Source organism: Belonocnema kinseyi, chromosome 2 (assembly GCF_010883055.1).
Source record: "Belonocnema kinseyi isolate 2016_QV_RU_SX_M_011 chromosome 2, B_treatae_v1, whole genome shotgun sequence".
Lineage (NCBI taxonomy): Eukaryota > Metazoa > Arthropoda > Insecta > Hymenoptera > Cynipidae > Belonocnema > Belonocnema kinseyi.
Window position 1 is genome coordinate 162468618 of NC_046658.1, and position 26066 is coordinate 162494683.

Here is a 26066-nt window from a genome sequence, read left to right on the forward strand (position 1 = left end):
ATCTTATTTACAAAAAAAGTTCTGAGGTTCAAAAAAACATTCAGTGAACCGAAAAAGTGAGGTCGGTAATATAGGTATTTAGCTGTGTCACATGCCCTTAAGCTCCCGTTTATCGAAATTCTTGTATTTTTGGATTACGAGTGTAGTTAAATAAAAATATATAAAAATGACAAATTTGAATAAAGAGGGAAAAACTTGAATGGAAAATATAGACTCAAGGCCATAATGTGCTTAATATTGAATATTATCGCCCGTGGTCGGAAAAGCCAACACCTCGACGTTCTGGTTTCCCTATCAGCAAACGTCATAATATATCTTTATACGATGTACTTATGTGCCTCCTCATAACCGCGCGACTTGATATTTAGGGCAGTCCTAAGCACACGTTCCGAGTCAGTGCTAACGAAGGCAATTAGCATAATTTACTTGCTCGTAAAAAAGGCGCGTGTCGCTGGATGACAGAGAGTTCCAATTAAAATTATAATTCGGCAAGGGGTAAACAGAAGTCCTCGACTCCGGACTAATCATTTAGGAGTCGAGAATAGTACGAGTTCCCTGAACGGATAAACGATGATTCTGTTCAAATGTTAATCTCGCATCAGTGCAGCGGAGAGTAAAAAAGGGAAATTCCCATTCGGAATTAATTTGATTCTATCGCGGTTCACATTGACCCCACTGCTGCCACAATCAAACTTATTGGTAAGTATGTTTTTTTAATATTAAGTCTTTCAAAATCCCTACAATCTTTTTAAATACTTTTTAATTATAATTAAAAGTTTAATTTAATTATTAATTGTTGTATAGATTAAGGATTGTGATAAAAAACCATTTTTGCAATAATAATTTGTGTATATAATTAATCAATTATTACAGAAAAAAGTTATAAAATTTCAAATAAATTAAATTAATATTTATTTCGTTATTAATGAAATGTGTTTTAAAAATTGATGACATTTCTAATAATTTAAAATTTAAACATAAAATTATTGTTATAAATAATTATAATGAATAATAAAATTAATAATACAATTTTATATCAAATATAATTATTAAATGAAACTCGAAAATTAAAATTCAAAAAAATATATTTTCAAGGCCGTTAAGGATACATTAAATATTTTAAAAACTCTAAATATCCGAACGAAAATCTTCTAAAATCTATTAAAATTTATAGAAATTCCAACTAAACAGATAAATTTTAAAGTATAATGATAAATTTTTAACCAAAAAAGTAAAGTTTTAACACAGTTGTTTAACGTTTAACAAGGTGGTTGACTTTTCAACAAAAAATTAATTCTCAACAAAAAATATAATAGTGGAATTAAACTAAAGAAGTTGTCAATTTTTAATTGCTGAATTCTTGAAAATAAAACCAAGAATCTAAGGACCAAGTTTGGACAATGATCAAAAAATTTTCATATTTTAATTTGAAAAAGAAATAAAATTTTCTAAAATAGAAAAGAATTCTTTTTTTGGGCAAAAATAAAAAAGGGGAGAGTTTTTTGTTTTTTGTCAAATTGCAATAGAAACATTTTATGGAGGTTTTCCAAATTTAGTAATTAGATTCTAAGTTTTATTTCCAGGAATTTTTGACATTAGCTTGATTATTGGACGTTGAAGAGGATTTTAAATTTTGATTTTAATGTTATTTATATCTCTTAAATTTTAATTTTAAATAATTAGAAAATAGAATTTATCCGAAAAAACGGATTTCTAAGAAATTTTAATTTTAATATATAATTTCTACCAAAAGGGATGAATTTTCCAACTAAAAAGACCAATTTTAAATCGAAAAAGATTTTTCAGTCACTGAATAAAAAAATTTTAGGCAAAATATAGTTTTACAGAAAAAATAATTTCTAATGCAAATTTAAATTTCGATTAACCACTTATTTTTTGAGTTTTTTTTTTTTTAAGGTCCTATAAATATATTTTTACTAGCTTTCTTTAAAAATTTTATTCGAAATGGAAAAAAATTCGCATACTATAAAACCAATAAAAATATTATTACAAACCAAAATTAAATTTTCAACCAAAAATGGATGACTTTTAAAAACATATTTTGAAATATCTTGAAGTTTTATGAAGTCAGTTGGAATATTTTTTAATACTTCGAAAATCCGCAAAAATGTTTTTAAATAGTTAAATTTTTTTTTAATTTTTCACAATTCTTTACAGTTTATAGAAATGATTTTAACTCGTCTGAAATTCTTGGAAAACTAAAATCCAATAAAATTATTTGTAATCAAAAGGAAAATATTTCATGTTACTTTTACATAAAACATTAAAGTCAAACAAATTTTTTTTAATTTCTAAAATATTTCTTCTTTACTTGATATTTCCGCTATTTGGTTGAAAATTTTTGCTTTTTTATAGAAAATTCATACTTTTAGTTGAAAATTCATCTCCTTGATCAAAAATTTTTTGATCATTGACAGATGCCTCAATAGTGCATTTGTTTATTAAAATTGTGTGAAAAAAGACATAAGATTGATCAATAAATTATAAATTTTTCTGAAATTATAATGAAGTTTCTAATGAAAAAAAGTTTTCATCGAAAACAACGAATTTTTCTTTCCATAGATACCTCATCTATGTATTTGTTTATTAATTTTCTGTAAAAAAAATCATAAAATTTATCAACTAATTTTAAATGTAAAAAAAATCATAAGAATAATCAACAAATTGTGAAGTTTTCATAAAGTACCTAATTTTAAAAAAATGACATCGAATTTTTCTTTCTAAAAATGCCAGATTAATGCATTTGTTTAAAATATCAAGAATAATAAACTCAATAAGAAATTTCTTTATCAGTATATTGTTTTTTCTAAATTTATTGCAATATAACTTTAAAAAAATATAAAATTATAGAAAGTTGAAAAAATATTCTTTAAAAAAATAATTTGTCAACACACAATTTTTTTGTTTATTATATAAGTCGGAATATCTTTAACGAATGTTACTTTCTAAAACTGAGACAATTTCAACAATTTTCATTTATAAATAAAATAGACAGAACCGTCGTCAAATAGAAAAAATTGCCATTTTTTTCGTCACATTTGTTTATTTATAAGAAAATAAATTGAAAGCCTAATTTAAGAATCAGGTTCCACAACTCTCTTAGAAGTCTTATCAGCTTTTTTTCAATTTTTTTTTTTGTCCCAATTGGTCAATATTTGTGGGCTGCACGTTACTTTGAACGAAAAAAGTATTTTTTTTTCACTGTTTGAATGCCGGTTGCCGGGTACCCCTATGGTTGCTAGTTTCAGTGAAAAAGTTGGTTGCGTGTCAACTCGCGACACACGCGGTACGACCGCCACTGCGGGTAATAAGCTTCTTCCTCAGTCGTGCGAACCTCTCTTCTATCTTCTTTTTCTCTCTCTCTTTCTTCCAGCGCATCCGTCCTGTCTCTGGGCTTCTTATGTGCTATCCGTTTTCGAGGCTACGCTACATGCAACTGCACGTGATGCACCGCACCGGTCTGCTAACGAGTACAACAGGGACACTTTGGAAAAGACGAGCGACAGAAACTTTTTTTTCTCTCTCTTTACGATTATTTAGTTTTTATTTCTTTTTTATTATGTATGCAATTCCAAGCATGAGCCAATTTCAAGGCAACATACACAGCAACAAAAAAGAACCTCATTTGCTGAAAAGGAACCCAAAATGATAAATGGTTTATAAAGGAACCCAAAGTATGGATTTTTACCGTTCTAAGAGAACCTTTTTGTCACATCTGCCTTGACTCACTTCAAAGACTTTACAAGTTAATGATAAATATTTTAATAAATAATTCGGAAAAAGTTATATTGCACTCGGACGATTTAATAAAGAAGCTAAGAGATTACAAGGGGTATGCAAATATTTCGAAGAACTTGAAATATTTGAGGTATTTTTAAAGTATTTTTAATATTTTTAAATATTTTGAAAAATTTTAAAGGGATGTAAAAGATTTCAAGGGATATACAAAAAATTAAATAATTAAAAATATTTGAGGGTATGTTAAAACTCAAATTTTTCGTTCGGTTTGAAGATAAAGGCATTTTCAAAGATTTTAAAGATCTTCTGTATTTTTAATGATTTCGAGGAAACCCTTACAAAATAAAAAGATATAAATGAATATCAAAAGATTTTAAAGAATTTAATATAGTTAGGGTTATTTTAAGACTCCAAGGATTTTTTAATAGATTTTTAAAAATTAAAGGGATTTTGAAAGATATAAAAGATTCCGAGAAATCTTAAAGAGAATTTAAATATTTCGAGGAATGATAAAAGAATTGAAAATATTTGAGGGTATTTTAAAACTCAGAAATTTTTCAATCGACTTCAATAAATTAAAAAAGGATTTTAAGGGATTTCAAAGATTTTCTTTATTTTTAAAGATTTCTAGCAATCTTAAGAGAGAATTTAAACATTTCGATGGATATCAAAAGATATCAAAGAATTTGAAATATATTTAAATATGTTTAAATATTTTAAAATTCAAAGATTTTTCAAACGATTTCAAATTAAAGGCATTTTGAATGATTTAAAAGAATTTTTTGGTATTTTGATATAATTCAAGAAATTTTAAAGAAGTATCAAAAATTTCAAGGGATATCAAAAGATGTAAAACAATTTCGACTATTTCAGGGTATTTTAAAACTCCAAGTTTTCAAATCAATTTCAGTAATTTGAAGGTATTTTAAATTGATTCAAAGTTGCCATGGTATTTTTTTAAATTTCAAGAAATTTGGAAGAAATTTAAAAAGTTTCAAGGGATATGAAAGGACTTAAAATAATTTAGAAGGATTTTAAATATTTTGTGATATTTTTAAAGAAACTGAAGAATTTTTAAAAGGTTTTTAATATTTTAAGGGATATCAAAATATTTCAGAAATTTAAATTATTTGAAGGGATTTTAAAACTTTGATATTTTTCCATCGATTATAATAATTTGAAGGTATTTAAAAGTATTTCAAAGTTGCCATGGTATTTTTTTTTAATTTCAAGAAATTTGGAAGAAATTTTAAAATTTTAAAGGGAAATCAAAAGAATTAAAATTATTTCTAATATTTAAGGGTATTTTAAGACTTCAAGATTTTGAATCAATTTCAACAATTTGAAGGTATTTTCAACTATTTCAAAGTTGCCATGGTATTTTTTAAATTTCAAGAAATTTCCATGTTTTGTAATCGATTTCAATAATTTTAATGTAATTTAAAGGATTTTGAAGATTTTGTGATGTTTTTAAAGAAATCGTGGAATTTTTACGAGGTTTTAAATATTTTCAGGGATATGAAAAGATTTAAGAGAATTTGAATTATTTAAGGATATTTTTAGACTTTAATATTTTTTAATCGATTTCAATAATTTAAGGGTATTTTAAATCATTTCAAAGTTGTCATTGTATTTTTTTAACTTTCAAGAAATTCTGAAAAAATAAAAAATATCAAGGGATATCAAAATTTTTCAGGCAATTTGAATTATTTGAGGGTATTTTTAAACTTCAATATTTTTCAATCGAGTTCAATAGATTTCAATAATTTTTAGGTACTTTAAAGCATTTTAAATATTTAATGGAATATCAAAGGACTCGAAAGAATTTGGAATATTTAAAATAATATTTATTTTTAATAAATATTAAATATAATATTTATATATTATTAAATATAATAATAAATATTATTATTGAAATTTTAAAACTCCAAGATTTTTAATCGATTTCAATAGTTTGAAGCTATTTTAAAGGATTTTAAAGACTTTGTGATATTTTTAAAGAAACCGAAAAATTTTCAAAAGGTGTTTAATATTTCAAGGGATATCAAAGGATTTCAGAAGATTTAAATTATTTGAGGGTATTTTAAAACTTTGACATTTTTCAATCGATTTTAATAATTTGAAGGTATTTCACAGTATTTCAAAGTTACCATGGTATTGTTTTAAATTTCAAGAAATTTAGAAGAAATCTTAAACTTTACAAGGGAAATCAAAAGAATTAAAATTATTTTGAGTAATTAAGGGTATTTTAAGACTTCAAGATTTTTCAATCAATTTCAATAATTTGAAGGTATTTTCAACTATTTCAAAGTTGCCATGGTATTTTTTTAAATTTCACGGAATTTTGAAGAAATTTTAAACATTTCAAGGGATATCAATAAAATTAAAAGAATTTCGAATATTTAAGTGTTTATAACTCCAAGTTTTTTAATCGATTTCAATCATTTGAATGTAATTTCAAGGATTATAAAGATTTTCTGATATTTTTAAAGAAACCGAGGAATTTTCAAGAGGTTTTAAATATTTCCAGGGATATGAAAAGATTTTTAATTATTCAAGGATATTATTAAACTTCAATATTTTTCAATCGATTTCAATAATTTAAAAGTATTTTAGAGTATTTTAAAAATATCATAATAGCTTTAAATATTGTAAGACACTTTGAATTTTTTTTTAAGATTTCAAGGAATTTTAAAAGATTTAAAAGCATTTGAAGTATTTGAGGGTATTTTAAAACTTTAAGATTTTTCAATCGATTTCAAGAATTTGAAGGTATTTTAAAGCATATAAAATGTTTCATGGGATATCAAAATATTTCAAAGAATTTGAAATATTTTAGGCTAATTTAAAACTTTGAGATTTTGCATAATTTACTTTATAATTCGGGTTAAATAATATTTCACCTGGAAAAATTTGATAAAGTAACTAAGATTATAAAAATTAGTTATTCTTGAAAGGAAGATAGTGCTCATGAAATGGGACAGTTTTGAGGTAATATTGCGCAGTACTATTTTAAATTATATCATATACACTTGAAATATTACTTTAATCTTAAATTTCTTAAAGAATTTATGTGTTTCTATTATTTTATTTGATTTATTTTAAAAAATAATAAGAAAATTTTATCAATATTTATCTGTATGATTGTTGATATTATTTGTTGATTTCGAATAAACCCGCGCTTTTTGGCACATGCGCAGTTGAAAACGTCAGCCCTCGCCAATGACTATCAATGCAGATATCAACGAACTAAAAAAAAAAACCTTCAAAAAGAGTTCCTTTAGCGCCTAAGTTCTAAAGGATGCCAACTTTTACTTAGGCCGCTACATTACTCAACCCCCCCCCCACTTTTTTCTGTGTACATCTTCTAACTATCTTATTAAAATAAAAGAAGCCTCTATGTAGAAATCCAATACCTCTAGTATTTTCGAAAGTTGACGGTTGAGAAATTTATCAAACTAAAACACGATTCTTTAGCTTCTCTCAATTCATCAGAAATTTCACGGTTTTGAAAAATGGGCTTATTTCGTTGAGAAAGAAATGAGCTTGTTAAGGAAAGAAACGTTTTTTCCTGGAGAAGATGCCCATTTCTTTTTCTGCTCATGGCGTCGAGATTTTAATGGGTTTTTAGTCGGGCCCGTAAAACACATTAAAACTCATACCGATGACGAAGTGGGAGGTTCTTCCTTGCCAAAAATCAGGCTGTGCATCAACAGTGGTACTATAAACTTTCATGAGACTCGTTTAAAAAATAAGAGAAGAAGGTTTGAGGAATATCGCGTGCACAATTCACTCAAAGGCTTGATCGTGACTTGTACATGTTTACTTCTAGCCATAAAAATAGAAAGACGTATAAATAAATAAAAAACATTTTTTTCCCTCTTACATCACTCAAATGCAAATATTCTTTCCGAAAAAAAGTTTGCCTCTGCAATTACTGTACATCACATTGACTTATTTTACAAGGTTGAATTTTCATGAATAACTGTTGAAAGGCTATTTATTTGCACTAAGTTTAATGACAAAGCAGTTTATGGAAACACGTTTCGTTTGAGAAACCCTGAGAGGATTGTGGGCGGATCTCGGCACATCCCATATACCTATAGAGGTTATATATTGCTATTCGCTTTTCGTGTTTAGACGCAGTCCCATGACCGCAACCAAAAACCCACGAGACATTAAAGCAATAAGTAAGCCGATACTAATTTTCTATTAGGCACAAAAACGCAGAAAGTGTTACACAATTCTGATTTATTCAAAAAAAAAAATGCAATCATCCGTGTAGAAGTTTTAAAAATAATGTTTAATTTTTAACATCTGTTATGCCCAATTTTACCGATATTAAAAATCTACGTGTTTTCCGTTTTAAAAATTTTGACTTTCTGACACAGAACAAAGTGGGGGTTCAGTAATGTTGCCGCGAAAGTAAAAGTTGGCATCTTTTAGAACAAGTTCTAAGGGAAGTCTTTTTAAGTGTTCCTTCTTAGTTGTTTGATATCTACTATAAACAATTGTACAGATAAACATTAATAAACATTTTTCATTCTTTTTTATAACAAATGAAATTTAATAACAGAAATACCTAACTTTAAAAAAAAGTTTAATATTAACGTAATATTGCAAGTGTGTATTATATCATTTCAAGTAATACTGCACTTTTTGCTACATGTGCAGTTTGAAAAATCTAATTTCGAAATTAACTTAAAAACTGTCTCTTTTTCTGTGTACTATCTTCCTGTTAAGAATTTGTTTATGTACATTTTTTTAATATCTTCAAATTATTGAAATCGATTGAAAAATCTTTCAAATTCCTTTAAATCTTTTGATATTCCTGATTTTTTTTAATTCCTGGGAATCTTTAGAAATACAATCAAAGCTGCAAAGAACATATCATTTTGGAATCAATTTAAGAATCTTGGTGTTTTGAGATACCCTTAATATTTCACTTCAAAATCGATCAAAAAATATTGGAATTTCAAAACACCCTCAAATATTTTACATTATTCGCAATCTTTTTATTTCTTTTAACATCTTTTCAATCTCTTCGACATTTCTTAAATCTTGAAAAATACTATAAAATCATTAAAATCCTTTCAGATAATTGAAATCTAACGAAAAATCCTTAAGGTGTTTTAAAGTACCATAAAATATTTCATATTCTTTGAAATCTATTGATATCCCTGAAAATTTTTGAAATTTCCTTAAAATTCCTAGGAATCTTTGGAAATACAATCAAAGCTTCAAATGCCATTTAATTAAAATTCAATTTTGAAATCTTGAGAATTGAAACACCCTTAATATTACACTTTGAAATTGATTTTAAAAAATTGAAATTTTAAAACACTCTCAAATATTTCACATCCTTCGCAATCTTTTTATTTCTTTTAACATCTTTTCAATCTCTTCGACATTTCTTAAATCTTGAAAAATACTATAAAATCATGAAAATCCTTTCAGATAATTAAAATCTAAAGAAAAATCCTTAAGATTTCTTAAAGCACCATCAAATATTTCATATTCTTTTTGAAATATTTTGATATTTCTCGCAATTTTTTTCAAATTCCTTGGAATCTTTAACAATTCAATCAAAGCTTAAAAATACATTTAATTTTAAAACAATTTAAAAACCCTGTAGTTTTGAAATACCCTTAAATATTTCAAATGCTTTGAAATCTTTTCAAATACCTTAAGATCTTTTAAGTCTCTTTAAAATTTCTTGAAATCTTGAAAAATACTAGGATATCTTTGAAATCCTTTGAAATACCTTCAATGTATTGAAATTTATTAAAAAATCATTGAAGTCTTTTAGAACACCCTTAACTATTATAAATTTTATGAAATCTTTTGATTGTTAAAATTTGATTATTCTCTTTAAGATTCTGCGGAATCTTTCAAACTTTCATAAAATCTTTCAAAATTTTCAAAATTCCTTGAATTTGAAATCGATAGAAAACCTTTGACCTTTAAAATGTTTTAAAATATTTCAAATTCCTTAAAATCTTTGGATATCCGTTGAAATCTTTAAATTCGATCTGAGATTTCTGAAAAACTTTAATAATACCATAAAATCTTTGAAATCCTCTAAAATCACTTTTATTTTTATAAATCGATTGAAAAATCTCTGGGTTTTCAAAATATCGTGAAATTATTCAAATTGTTTTTTACCGCTCAAAATCTTCAAATTCTCTTTTAAATTCTTCGGAATCTTTAAAATCCTTTGAAATCCCTTTCATTTATTAAAATCAATTGAAAAATATTGGAATTTTGAAACACCCTCAAATATTTCAAGTTCTTTGAAAACCTTTTAATATCCCCTAAAATCTTTAAAATCCTCGGAATCTTTAAAAATACCATAAAATTTTAGAAATCCTTTAAAGTCTCTTTAACTGATTGAAATCTATTGAAAACTCCTTAGAGTCTTTTAAAATACCTTTAATTATTTTGAATATTGTGAAATTTTTTAATTCTTTTTAAGATTTTTGGGAATCTTTAGAAATGCCATAAAATTTTTGAAATCCTTTAAAATGCTATTAATTTCTTGAAATCGATTGAAAAATCTTGGAATTTTAAAACACCCTCAAATATTTCACGTCCTTTAAAATATTTTCCTATCCCCTGAAATCTTACAAAACTCTTAAAAATTCCTTGGAATCCTTAAAAATAACATCAAATTTTTGAAATCCTTTAAAATCCCTTCAATTAATTGAAATCTATTGAAAAATCCTTAGAGTCTTTTAAAATACCTTTAATTATTTTGAATATTGTGAAATCTTTTAATTCTTTTTAAGATTTTTGGGAATCTTTAGAAATGCCATAAAATTTTTGAAATCCTTTAAAATGCTATTAATTTCTTGATATTGATTGAAAAATCTTGGAATTTTAAAACAGCCTCAAATATTTCAAGCTTTTTGACATCTTTTCCTATCCCCTGAAATCTTTCAAATCTCCTAAAAATTCCTTGGAATCTATAAAAAGAACATAAACTTTTTGAAATCCTTAAAAATCCCTTTAATTAATTGAAATTTATTGAAAAATCCTTGAAGTCTTTTAAAATACACTTAACTATTTAGAATTTTATGCAATCCTTTGATATCCTTTAAAATATTGTTATTCTTTTTAAGATTTTGCCGGGTCTTTAAAAATACTACAAAATCATTAAACTCCTTCAAAACGCATTTAATTTGAAATCCATTAAAAAACCTTCGAATTCACAAATATTTTTATGCAATCTTTTAATATCCTTTAAAATCTCTTTTATTATTTTTAAAATATTGCGTTATTCCTTCAAATGCCTTAGTTTCTTTATTAAATATTTCCCAGAACAATATTATTTATTCGGAATAATATATTTTAAATAACTTTTACTTCTCAACTTCTTCAGATTACTATTTCGAGATTGATTTCTTATCTATGAAATGATAATCTGTACAGTATTTCGTTAAATTTGATTTCTAACGCATATTGTTATAAAAATATGTAGATCAGATTTTCACCTTTCTAAAGAAAGTGTGATCCGGGAGCAATGATTTTTATCTCTAAAATTCATAAAAAAATGTTTAATGTCCGCTAAAGAAGTTTAAGAAGGCAGAAAAGTATGACTAAAATAGTTGGGTTTTGAGTTGTTAAACAGTTAAAGTGTGGCTGGTCTTCAAGTTCGTCATTACTTATTATTATATGCTTTAATCTTTAATGGCTGTAGTTAAAGTGTAGCTTGTAATCTGCTCAATTTCCAATGCTTCTGTTATATTTATTCATATTAAAACTTACATCTAGGTTTATCGATATTATTTTCCTACGCCTTTTCAGTTGATACTTTAGATTCATAAAGAATTAGAAAGCAAAACTCCTATCCACTATACTTTTAATGCATGTTTTAAATGAAGATTTGTTGTTGCTATCCACTTTCACGTGACCTCTCTCACCCTTGTTCGCAAGACAGAAAACTATTGGTCTAAATTTTGTTGCTGATTTTTTTTTTACTCTCTCAAGAGTAAACAAACGTCCGAAATTCAAGATAAATTTTTGATTATACAAGTAAGGAGAATTTTTTTTTCCTAATTTTTGCGTAAGTTTAGGGATTACAAAGTAAATTTGCAGGTTCTGCGGGAGTTCTTCGGGAGTAAAATCACCACCCTGGGAATTTTAGGGTTTAAAAAAAAATGTCATGCTAAGAGATGTTGCAAATTGCAAGATAATTTAAGCGATTTTAAAATACTTTACGGATTTGAATGGTTTTGTCAAACATATGCTTTTTCACAGGATGCCCAGTGGTTTTACACAATTTAAAAAACCTATGTTGGAAACTTTAACTACAGGTATTAGAAGTTTATTTTATAACATAGTTGCAGCTTGACATCTCGACATCTCGAAGTCGCGGATTTTATGGAATTCATAGAATTCAAGGAATTTAAAGAATTTAAGGAATTCAAAGAATTTAAGGAATTCAATATATTCACGGAATTCATTATATTCACAGAATTCATGAAATTCACGGAATTCATGGAATTGAAGGAATTTACGAAACTCGTAGACTTAAAAGGAATTCAAAGGATTTACGGAATTCACAGAATTCATGGCATTCACGGAAATCAAATAAATCAATATATTTGTGGAATTCACGGAACTCACGCAATTCATGGAGTTCACGGAATTCATGGAATTTATGGAATTTATATAATTCACGAAATTCACGGAATTTATAGAATTAACGTAGTTTATGGAATTCATGGGATCCACGGAATTCATGGTATTCACAGACTTTATGACATTTACAGAATTCATGGCACTTGCAGAATTCAAAGCATTAACAGAATTCAATATATTTATGGAATTCATGGAACTCATTTATGAATTCAATATATTCACGGAATTTATTATATTTAGAGAATTCAAAGAATTCATGGCATTTACGGAATTACAAGAATTAAGAGAATTCAATATATTTACGGAATTCATAGAACTCACGAAAATCATTCAGTTAACGGATTTTAGGAATTCAAGAAATTCACGGAATTCATGGACTTTAAGGAATTCATGGAATTCACGGAATTTATATAATTCGCGGAATTCATGAAATTAATGGACTCTATGGAATTCAGGGATTCACGAAATTCAATGGAATTTAGAGAATTCAGGATATCCAAAAAAATCGAAGAATTAATGGACTTCTCAAAATTTAAGGAATTCAATGAATTCATCAAATTGAACAAAATCAAGAAATTCGTAGAATAGATATTATTCATGGATTTCTACGAATTCTTTGGATTCTGGGAATTCCACAATTCCTTGAATTTACAGAATTCCGTAAATTATATAAAATTTCGTATATTACGTGAATTCCATGATTTCCATTAATTTGGTCAATTCCATGAATCCTGTGAATCCCATGAATTTCGTGAATACCACAAATCCATAAAATTCCATTATTTTAGTGAATTCCATCGGTTCCTTGAATTTCATGAATTACTTAAATTCTATCAATTCCGTTAGTTCCGTAAATTTCGCGAATACCATAAAACCCGCGAATTTTATGAATTCCACAAATTCCATGAATTTCGTCAATTTCGCGAATTCCATAAATTCCGCGAATTCCATACATTTCTTGAATTCCTTCATTTTCATGAATTCTGCAAATTCTGAATTGCGGGTGTTACATTATTTCTATAAATTCTGTGAATTTCATTAATTTGGTGAATTCTATAATTTTGATTAATTCCGTGAATTCCGCGATTTAAACCGATTTCTGGAATTCTATTAATTCCTTGAATTCCGTCAATTTCGTGAATTTAATTAATTCCTTATATTCCGTGAATTCTTTAAATTCCATCAATTCCACAAATTCCATGACTTCGGTGAATTTGATGAATTCCATAAATTTCTTGAAATCCGTGAATTTCATGAATTCCGCTTATATTATAGATGCCTTGAATTCTTTCCTTTCCACGAATTCTGAAAATAGCACGAATTTCATGAATTCTTTGAATTTTGTGAATTCTTTGAATTCCATTTATTCCTTGAATTCCTTACATTCCATTAAAGTAGTCGAAATTTCAATTAAACAAAATTTCAAAGATTTAAACCTATTGAAATATATTTTAAAAGACCTTAAGAATTTCTATGGATTGGATAAGAATGAGTATAATTCCCGGAGCGGAAAAATGAAAAATTAATTGGGACAAAACCGGAAATTTAAAATTATCCTTATCACGTATTTAAATGTTATGAGTAATTAGCCTTAATTTATACTTTATAAATGACAAATGTGTAATTTTGTTAACAATATACTATTTATTATCGCAAATATACCTTAAACGGTTAGCTATCATAAAAATTATTTTTGACTGATAGAGTAGATGGTAATAAATACCTAATTGTACAGTGCACCTGTATATATAATTACAAAATTACTATTACCATTATTACGATTTAAAACTGACATTAGGTTGAAGTAGCAGCGATACCTCTTACAATATCGTTTAAGGTTTAAAAAATAAAATATTATTTCAAATCCAAAAAATTTTATTGGAAGAAAATAAATTTCTTCAAATTTAACAAATAAAGACAGAAAAAATCCGCATCTATATTTTTTATGCAAAGACATTTTTTATATTGTTAATATTATTTATTTAATACTCACAGATACTCTAATAGAAATAATAGAATCTGAGATGAACTCACCTGTAACAAAGAAAAAAATTATTACGTCTACAATATTAGTTAGGATAAAATTAAACTTTTTTATAAATAATTAATAAAATGGATAAAATTTTCTTGTTTTCCGTGAGGATATTTACAATCCGGGTATTGAATGTGAAAGGTGGAAAGAGAAAATTTCAAATTTTCGGATCTTACTCAATAAAAGATATTTGTATGGAATATTTGTTATTCTTTAATTTAATTGGCTGCAGGCTTCTGAATCACAAATCAGTTCTCAAAGTAATTATTTAAGTCCGCCAGGAATGTTATAGAGTAATTATGCTATTAAGATCTCTCAAAGTATCGAAACAATTGCTCTACACTAACCTTTTTCAATCTATCACTATCAGATTGATTTATAAGCACGGTATTAATATAGGCGTAGGCTATTAGTTTGTATTAACATCAATTTTTTGTTAATTTAGGTCCAATTGTTTAAATAATGTATAATAATATATGTATCCCGTATTTTCAATTCTTTTTTTCTTCTTCTAAATAGTTGCATTTTCGAGGAATCAGATAAAATAGAAGAACGTCAGGGAATTTTGTAGCCGTGATTCGACTCGAAATTCCATTCCAAGTAAGAAATTCGAGCAAAGGAATCTATGGAATCCGTTCGCGAGTCAATGATTTACAACTTCTTGTTAAAAAAAAATCGGACGCAAAAATTGAAAAAGGAATCGAAAAGGCATTTTCTCATTCATAATATTAGTGCATAATATAATTCTATATTAGCGCGCTAATTATTAAATTGTAGTTTTTAAATTTAATTTTTGTCCCTATATCGAGGATAAAATTTGTCTTGTTTATACAAATATTTATTCACTCAAATGAAATATTTATTTGACCCTACATATCGTAAAAATAATTTCTTTGATGGAAACATTTTTTCTAACAAACAGAAAAACAAAGAGCAATAAAATTTATTTTTCTAACTTAATATTTTAAAATTATTACGAGTTAGCCTTAATGTTTATTTCTTTTTAATTGAAAAGTTTCATATAATATTTTTGGTTAAAATTTTGAGACCATGCCTAAATTACGAAACAGTACTGGGGGGGGGTATTTTGTTACGATTTGTTACGTTAGGGGGGGGTCACTCGTGTATACGTAAAAAATTTTAAAATTCGCAAAAAAATTTTCATTATTATTTGTTAAAAAATTTAATAATTTTCTTTTGAAAAAGCATCCCTTTTGGTTGTAAATTAAACTGTTTTGTTAAAAATTCGTCTTTTTGGGTAAAAATTCTGCTGATAAGTCAACTGAAATCTTTTTTGGATGAAAACTATTTTTCTGAAAATTTGTCTTTTTTATTTAATTGTTTGTTCGTAGAAATATTGCCTATTTCTTGGATAAAAATGAAACTCTTTTGTTGAAAATTGAACTAGTTCCGAAAAAATTTACTTTTTTTTTAAATTCGTTTTTTTGTGTTGAAAAGTCAATTGAAATCTTTTGTGGATGAAAATTCAAGTTTTGATTTTAAAAAATTTATCTGTTTGATTTAAAAATTCCCTTTTCTTAGTAGAATTTTCAATTTTCTTGGACAAAAAAGGAACTGATTGGTTGAAAATTCAATAATTTTTTTGAAAGTCATAATTGTTTCTTTAAAATTGTGCTGTTTGGCTAAAAACTTAAATATTTCGTAGAAAATTTACTTTTTTCTTAAATTTAATATTTTTTTGTTAAAAAGAAATCTGTGATCTGGTCTGGATGGAAATTAAAATAATAAAAAAAATTTTAATTAAAAATACATCTGTTATAAGAGAAATTTTGTCTGCTTAAGAAAAAAAATGCAACTGTTTAGTTCGAAATTTAACTATATTATTCACAAGTCATACTTTTTGATTAATAATTCTACTCTTTTTTGTTGAAAACTTTAATTTTTCATAGAAAATTTACTTTTTGTTTGACAGTGATAATTAAGTGTTGAAAAATAAATTAAAATCTTTTATGTATGATAATTCAACTTTAAAAAACTTGTTGTTTATTAATAATTAATCTATTTTAGTATAAATTTCATCTTTCTTGGATAAAAATTCAACTATTTGGTAGAGAATTCAAATATTTTGTTAAAAATTCATCCTTTTTGGTTGAAAAAATTGGTCTTTTTGCAATGAAAATTAAATTTTTTTGCATAATATTTTTAATTGTTTAGGTGTTCAAGTCGGAATTTTAAAGATCTTTAAATTAAAAATAAAAATATAAAGTGGAAAGTGTTTTGTTAAAAGTTCGTATTTTTGGTTTACAAATTCAACTCTTTTCGTAGAACATTAACCTTTTTTTTAAAATACATATTTCATTGCGGGTAAGTCGACTGAAAGCTTTTTTGGATGGAAATTACTTTTCCGGAAAGTTTGACTTTTTTAAATTTAATTTCCATTTTTGTGTTAAAAAATCATTTAAATTCTTTTTATATTAACATTCAAATTTAAAAAAATTTTCTTTTAATTCACCTCTTTTAGTGAAATTTTCACTTTTCTAGACAAAAATGCAACTTTCTGGTTAAAAATTCAAAAATTTGGTTGAAAGTCATACTTTTTTTTACAATTCTGCTGTTTGGTTGAAAATTTAAATATTTCGTCGAAAATTTACTTTTGGTTTAAATTTAATCGTTCTTTGTCGAAAAGAGATCTGAGATATTTTCTGGATGAAAATTAATACAATTTTAAAAAAATGTTTTAAATTAAAAATTCGTCTGTTTTAGTATAAATTTCATCTTTCATTGAAAAAAATGCAAATATTTGGTAGAGAATTCAATTTTTTTTTTAAGTTTATTTTTTTGTTTTAAAAAATTTATCCGATTTTAAACAATAGATCTTTTCATGAAAATGCAAATTTGGTTTAATCACTTCTGATGAAATCATTTTTCTGTTGAAGCTTTACATTTTTAGTTAAATATTTTCCTTTATCAGTGAAAAAATAATTTTCTTACTTTTTATATTTTTTGTTAGAAAGTTCAATTTTTATACAAAAATTCATACTTCTCTTTTGAGAATGAGATTTTTTGTTAGGAGCTTTTTTTTAAGTCGAAAATTCAAATATTTTGTTAAAAAGCCATCTTTTATAGCAGAAAATATTTTTTTTACGTTAAAATTATAAACTTCAAATTTAAAATTTGTATATTAAATATTATTGAATTTCGCGTATAAAAGATTCTATGTTTAAACTATTAAAAGATAAAAACGCTGGTATTTAAATATTAATGATTAATAAAAAAGAAAAAATGTCCAAGAAAAATCAGGGAATAATTTTAAAAATGAAGTTCTCAAACAGCCTGCCTATTTCTCCTATCATTGACAATCAAAACATTCCTGGAAACTAAAAATTACGTTCAGTAAATTATGGAAAGGGGGGGGGGGTATTTTGTGAAAATCGTTTACGTAATTTAAGTACGACCCCTTTTTACTTTTCGGTTAAAACAAAGAATGTGATGGAGACCCAATACGTAAGAGACTAGAATAACCAGTTGCAGTTTCGAGACAAGATGAAAAAAAAAAATGGCGTAAAGAAGTCGAGGCAAGTGACCCAATAAAGCAATTATCCGTAAAAGAAGAAGCCAATATCCGATGTAACCTGTCGAGATGTGTAATACCACAGGCGAAGATTCACGAAATGGATAAATTGCTATCGGGACACTAATCGATAATTCACCTCCGATGATGACACGAATTACAAAAAGAAGCTTAGAAAAAGGTAAAAAGAGAGGACAGTAGTATTGTCGATTCGATCGCATAAATCAGAACGCGGTCTTTTCAGAATGCGGCGGTTTCTCGTCGCGCAGAGGTCGCGTATAAATATTCAAACAAGCCGGTACACATGTATCCGTCTAGCGCCTCGATACTTATTCGATCGTTCTGTATCCTGTCCAGGTGGTCGGACAACTTTTTTAACAGCAACTCGCTACTAAAAAAGGGATCAAACACGATTTTTTTTTTTTAATTTCTTCCACGCAACTAGTGCGAGTGCTACCAAAAAGTGCTGATCACTTTCAGTCGCGATAACTCGGTCAGAAATAAAGCGAGGCACTTTTTTTATAAAAGAATTAGAAAGTTTACGAATTTCTGAATCGAATGACCTCTGGTGAAAATATTCACAAATTTCTTGAGAGTATTTATCACGTTAGAACAGTTTTGTACATTCTGATTTTTCTTTCCTCTTTTTTATTTATGTTAAAAAAAAAGAATTTTTTTTCTTTTCTTATTTGGAAATTTTTTAAAATCTTTTTTCAAATTGCTATTTCATTCCTGCTAACTTTTTATGATGGTTGTCCAAATTTGAAAGAGTGGCCGAGAATTTCATTTTCAAAATGCCCTGATTTTTCCTTGACTAATTTTTCATTTTCCTTTATTATTATCATTCAAATAACAACATTTTAACCCAGTAATAATTTTAATATAGAATCTTTTATAAACGAAATAAAACAGTATTTTCCATACAAATTAAGAATTTTCAAATTCATTAATTTATTTTAAACAAAAAAATGCATTTTCTGCTATAAGAGATGGGTTTTTAACAAAATACGAAAGTTATCAACAACATAATTAAATGTTTAACATAATGGTTGTATTTTTAACCTAAACAGAGAAATTTCCCAAAAAAGTGTCATATTTTATATTTTAATGAAAAAAGATGCAATTTATACAACAAAAAGGAATTTATAAACCAAAAGGACAAGTTTTCAACAACTAAAATTTTTTTTTCAAACCAAAATATAAATTTTTAGCCAAACGTTAATTTTCCACGAAACTGATGCAATTTTTTACCCACCAAAAATGAAATTTCAAACGAAGAAAATTATTTTTTTGTTTTTCTAAAAAGGGAGAATTTTCAACTAAAAAAGAACATTTTTAAAAATGTGGGAGTTACATTTTCAATTTAAAAAAACGAAATTTCTACTAAGACAGATGTATTTTAAAATAAAAAAGATAAATTTTCAACAAAAAAAATCGATTATGAATTTTTGAACAAGAAATAAGTGCCCAAGAAAAAATTAACTCTTCAATCAAAAAAGATACATTTATTACCAAACAGGATGATTTATGAACCAAATTGTTGAATAATTATCTACAATATAGTGCGATTTTTATCCTAGAAAAGCTAAATTTTTTCCCTAAATGGATAGATTTTTATTTAGAATTAAATTTAAAACCCATAAAATATGGCTTTTTGACAAAATCCTTGAATTTTCATTAAAATAATTAAATTTCTAACATAATAGTTGAATTTCCAATGCAGAAAGATTAATTTCTAACAAAAAGTGAGAAAGATTATATTTCAATCAAAAAGTATGACATTTACACAAAAAAAAGTTTTTAAATGAAAAAGACGAATTTTCAACAAATAAAGATTTTTCACTCAAGAAAGAAATAAAAAAAAACGGGAAACGATTTTTCAGCAAAAAAATAATTTTCCATGAAACTAACGGAATTTTAAATGAAATGACATTTCAAACCAAGATAATTAATTTTTTGACCAAAAAAGGAGAAACTTCGACTAAAAAATATCAATTTTTAAAAATGGAAAAGTTACATTTTCAGTTAAGAAATTAATTTTAAACCAAAATAAGGCTTTTCCACTAATCAATTAAATTTACAAACAGGGAAAAAGATAAATTTTCAACTAAAAATATAAATTCGACAAAATTTCTTAACAAAGTGATTCAACCAAATTTTTCAAACAAAACAATTGAATACTCAAGCAAAGAAGAAGAATTTGTACCTAAAAAGTTGCAATTTTCATTTAATAAATTTAATTAGTGCTAAAACAGATAAATCTTTAAATCAAACAAATAAATTTTCAATAAATAGTTGAATTTACTGTAAACCATATTTTAGTTGTCTTTTTACGATAAAAATAAGAATTTTAAAACAAGAAATAAATTTCTACGCAAGAAATAGAATTTTCAATCCATAAAGACGATTTTTTTAACCAAAAAGAATGAATTTTCAACAAAATAGTTAAATTCTCTACCAAATAGTTGCATTTTTGTGCAAAAATATAAAAAATTTGTGCTAAAACAGAGAAATTTTTCATAAAAAATGACAAATTTTGGTTAAAAAGTTGAAATTTCATCGAGAAAAAATTTAATTTTTCACTACCAAAATATTAATTTAAAAAAAAAGTAAATTTTTAACAAAACAGAATCTTTTAAAAAAAAAACACTTTTTAACTAAACAGTTGCATTTTTATCCAAAAAAGATCAAATTTCTCTTAAAACAGATGAATTTTTAATTTAAAAAAAACCATGTCCAACAAAAAAAATAGTTGAATTTCCATCGAAAAAAAATTTCAGTTCTCTTTTCAACACTAAAATATTCAATTTAAGCAAATAGTCCATTTCCTAGGTAATTTCTGCTAAGGCTGGTAAATTTTAAAATCAAACAGAAAAATTTGCAAAAAACTAGTTCAATTTTCATCCAAAAAGTATTCAATTCACTTTTCAACACAAATATACAAATTTTAAACAAAAAGTGATGTTTCTAAGAAACAGTTGAATTTCCAATAAAACAGTTGCATTTTCATCCACAAAAGATACAATATTTCTTCCAACAAAAATTAACTTTTAAATCAAAAAGACAAATTGTCAGATAAAGTAATTTTCTTTAAAAAAATATTTCAGTTTACTTATCAGCAACAAAATATAAATTTTAAACAAAAAGTTAATGTTTTACGAAAAGAGATAATTTTTTAACCCAAAAAGACGAATTTTTAACAAACCCGTTAAATTTTCAATGGGAAAGGATGTCCTTTAAAGAAAATTGTTTAATTTTCAACCAAATAATAACATTTATTTCTTGAAAGATAATTACTACAGTATAGGAAATTATTTTCACATAATTTTTTTAACGTTTATTCAATTTCTCATTAGTTAACTAATGCGGGAAGAAGCTATGCAAAACTATTTTCACTTTTGTTTTCATATTATATTCCCTTTTTCTTTATTCCCATTTTTTTATTCCTCTTCATCTGATCCAGTTTTACTAGCATCAAAAGAAAAAAGTAAAAACTGAAGAAGTAGCCAGGAAACGTCCACAGATTACTCGTTACGATAACCAATAGTTAATTTATCCCTGGAAGATTTATACAGAGCAGGTCGCGAAAATAAATTCGATTTTAATCCGCACCTTGTTATTTATTAATTTGCATCAAAAGCTGTCACGATCAAGTTAAAAAAACGAGGAATTTTAATTGATCGTTGGGAACATGCTAAAAAATAAATTAAATTCCATTTAAGACTCGAAATTAAAAAGGTTTCATTTTGAATTTGTTATTCACAAAACTTAAAAATTTATTTTAATTTATCGAGTTCATTTTCAATATTATTTAACAGAACAGAGCGAAAAACTTTTAAATAATGAAACATTTGAATTTTTTAATAAAGGAGACCGATTTTCAACCAAATAGTTGAATTTCTAACTAAAAAAATCAATTTATGACCGAAAATGAAATAGATGAATTTTTAAACTCACAAAAACTATTTTTTTTAAATATACATTTCGAACCAAAACCAGAGAAATGAGTTTTTAATTAATATTATGGAATACGTAACAAGTATATTAGTTACATTTTCAGTGGAAAATAATATATAAATATAATTTTGAACAAAAAAGAAATTAATTTTTAACAAAATAGTTAAAGTTTGGGGAAAACCCCTAGAAATGAATTTACAACTAAAATGATAAATATTTACCTGAACTACTTGAATTTCTAGCCGATAAGAATAATTTTTAGACAAGAAGATAAAGTTTCAAAGAAAAAGATAATTTTTAACATTCGAGTGGAATAAGTTAAATTTTCAGTTGAAAAACTTACATTCAACAAATAAAACTAACTTTTAAAAAATACAATTCAAAGAACGTGATTAAATTTCAACTAAAATTGTAAATTTTGTTTGATAGTTGAATTTAAAACCAGAGATATCAATTTTCAAGTAAGATGATGAATATTTCAATGAAATAATTTAATTTTTTTACCAAAAAGATCAATTTTCAATCAAAAACATTGATTTCTACAAAAAATACTAATTTTCAACTTAAAAATAATTTTAAATAATGAAAAGGTTAAAATAATTTCTATGAAATTTAACATTCAAACAACTAATTTTATTCATAACCTAAAAGATGAATTTTCAACTAAAATGATAAATATTTAACTCGAATATTTAAATTTTTATCCAACAATTTTCCAACAAATCAAGTGTATTTTTAGCAATATAATTAAATTTCCTTTTAAAAAATACCTATTTTCATTTCACTTGTTCAATTTCAAAATAGGAAAAAAAAAAATTATAAATTAAAAATAGAAGTTTTGAATTTTCAGTTGAAGAAATATATTTTTAACCAAACTGGTGAATTTTCAACTAAAGGGATAAATCTTGAACTAGGATGCTTGAAATTTTCATGAAAAAGAGAAATTTTCATGAAAAAGAGAAATTTTCATCTAAATTTGAATTTTTATTCAAACAGTGTCAATTTTCAGCAAAAAAGTTGAAATTTCATTTTTTAAAAAGATCAATTTTAATTTAAGATCGAAAGAAATCTATTTTCTAATGAAAAAAATAGTTAAGCTTAAATTTAGCTTAAATAAGATTTACATTTAAAAAACAGTCTTTCTAACTGCCTTACTTTTCTGATTTTTAGAGATAAAAATAACAATTGAAAAAAGAGGGAGAAAATGTCAATCTAAAAAAAAAACGTGTTTTCTTTTAAAAAAGTTACATTTTCTACTGGAATATTACAATTTAATAAAAAAATTTATTTTCAACAAAGTAGTTAAATTTTCAAACAGATATGAATTTTCAGTTAAAATTATGAATCTTTAATAAACAAATTAATTTTTAGTAAATGAGATTAACTTTGAACTAAGTAGTTAAAGTTTTAAATAAGTAAATGAATTCGTAACTGAAGTAGAAATCACTTTTTTAAATTTACAAAAATTATTTGAATGAAAAGTTGAATATTACAGCGATGACAAATTAATTTCCGGTTTTTTAAACTAAATTCTCGGTATTTTTTGGTTTCCCAGTCAAGCCGCCATCCCGATTATTGCCTTTTTTTATTATAAAATTTTTCCGAAAAAAGATCTTCTCATTTCGCTCCACTAGGAATCGAACCACAGAACTTCCGTCGAGTGCTTTCCCATTAAGCTATTATAGAGATCGGAAAAAGAATGTCTAGCAAGTTGGAAAATAAATTATTTAAATTTGAAAATGAAATTTTTCTGAAAAAAGATATTCTCACAATTTAGTAACAACTAGCTAAAGATAGCGTATATTTCTAAAACGCTATACTTCTTTCTATCTCTCTAATAGCTTAATGGAAAAGTACCCTCAGCAATCGGAAGTTCTTTGGTTCGATTCCCAGAGGTGGGAAGCGAGAAGATCTTTTTCAGAAAGTTTAATTTATTTTTTTGAAATTTAATGTCCATATAGTCAGAAATGACGTTAAGTATTATCTGTTATTTGAAGAGTTAACTTGATCGACGGGTTGATTTCTATTTTCACGGTGGTGAAAAAAATATCTTCACTGATCGACGCTAACTATCTCTGATGATAATACCCATTCCTTTTAATTACCCGCATCATGAATGTAACGCCTGACTTAAGATCGTATATTTCTAAAAAAAAAAGATTCTTCATTCGATCTCTCTAATAGCTTAATGGGAAAGCACTCGACCGGCAATCAGAAGTTTTGTGGTTCTATTTCCAGTGGAGCGAAGTGAGTAGATCTTTTTTCAGAAAACATGTAATTTTTCATTTAGTTTTCTTACTATTAAAATAAGATTAATTTTCCACTACAAACATTTCAATTTCAAACTATATAGGGTTAATAACATCATGTTAGAAACTTGTATTATGTTAAAAGAAGCTCGTTTTATCTCGTATAAATGTCACACGCGCACTAATTACCTATCGTATGAAGATTGATAGAAACGAGCTGACAGAATTACGTAAAAACCATCATGACTATACACATATATATGTACCATTGTGAAATATGGACTTGTATGAACAAGTTGTGTTTCCTCGAGAATAGATGACGTCTCACGCATAGACCCCCCACCACTTCTATTACGAGTAGTAGGTGTCCATTCGGCGCATAGCCTGTGCGGTGCATTTGTACACATGCGCATTTGCACACTTGCGCACATACTTGGCGGCATTATCAAAGTATCTTTAAAGCCGCGATCGGACCATTGCGAAAAGATTAATCCTTGAGAACTCGCGATCGAGCAGCAATATATTCACTCCTTAGAAGTGAACTCAACATTTGCTTCTTATCCAATTTTTTTTATTCTTTCCTGCTCACTCGTGCTTAATTTATTGAAATTGTAGCAAAATTATGGGATGTAACAAATGTTTGTTTGATTCAAAGAAATGTTTTGTTTGGCCTTATTTCTTTAGTTTAAATAAACTTTTTGTTAGTTTAAATAAATCCTGTGCTTAAATTAAGGAAGATTTTTGGTCACATTTGATATATAATTTTTAAATTAAAATTAGATTTTGTTCAGGCAGAGTGTCTGGCGTGTTTTAAACGAAAAATTCCAGGATTTTTCCAGGTTTTCCAGGACAAAAAAAATACATTTTTACATTTATCTTTCTTGTACAGTGAAAAATACTTTTCACTAGACATAGAAATTATAGATCTAGTAGAAATAAAAAAATGCCATATGCGAAATTTCTCATACGCCCACAAAATCTGATTTTATGATCAAAAATATGTTTTTTTGTTTATTTTATTTAATATTTCGACGTGTCTCATTTTTCCAACTTCAACATTAGTGCAATGACATTTTTTTAATCCAATAATTTGTTGTCGAAATAATCAAAAAGAGTTCAATTTCATATGTAATGAACTTTTTAAATAAAATTCGTTAAATTACGACTGAGTTAACGAATTTTAAACCGTTTTAGTTTTTAGTAAAATAATTAAATTTTGAACAAAATAGTTGAATTTTTAACAGAATACTGGAATTTTTTACTACGAAAATAAATTCTCAATCAAACAGTCCAATTTTCAACCTAATTTTCAATCTTAACAAAAATATCATGTTTTGATTTTAAAAAATTAACAATATAGTTGTATTTTCAAACAGAAAATAAATTTACAACTAAAAAAATAAATTTGCAACCAGGAAAATAAATTTTTAATAGAATGGGCCAACTTTCAACCAAAAAAGACAAATTTTCTACAAAACAGTTGAACTTTCCACCACACAGATTATTTCTCAGCCAAAAAGATATATTTTCAACGAAAAAATTTAATTTTCATAAAACAAAAATTTCAACAAAAAATGGAAATGTTACATTTTTCGCTAAAAAATTAATTATCCATAAAAAAAATATTGAACAAAATAGTTAAATTTTCAACAAATGATATTAACCTTCAAAGTGCAAAATAATTTTCTTACAAAGTTGTTAAACTTTTACCCAGGCAGTTAAATTTGCATTTTTAACCGAAAAGTTCATTTTTCATTCAAATAGATGAATTTCCTACACAAATAATAAAACTTGCAACTCAAAAAGAAAAATATTCAACAAAACAGTTAAATTTTCGAGCCCTGAGAAATCTTTAATTACATCCAAGGTAAAACCCCCAAATTCAAGAAGTTTC

The 26066-nt window shown here is 25.7% G+C and overlaps 1 protein-coding gene across 2 annotated transcripts in view; it reads right to left on the minus strand.

The window, feature by feature from the left end:
• The window catches only part of LOC117167960 (homeotic protein distal-less), a 118708-nt gene that overhangs the window by 35110 nt on the left and 57532 nt on the right, over positions 1-26066 (minus strand). The gene's annotated exons all lie outside the window — the stretch shown is intronic.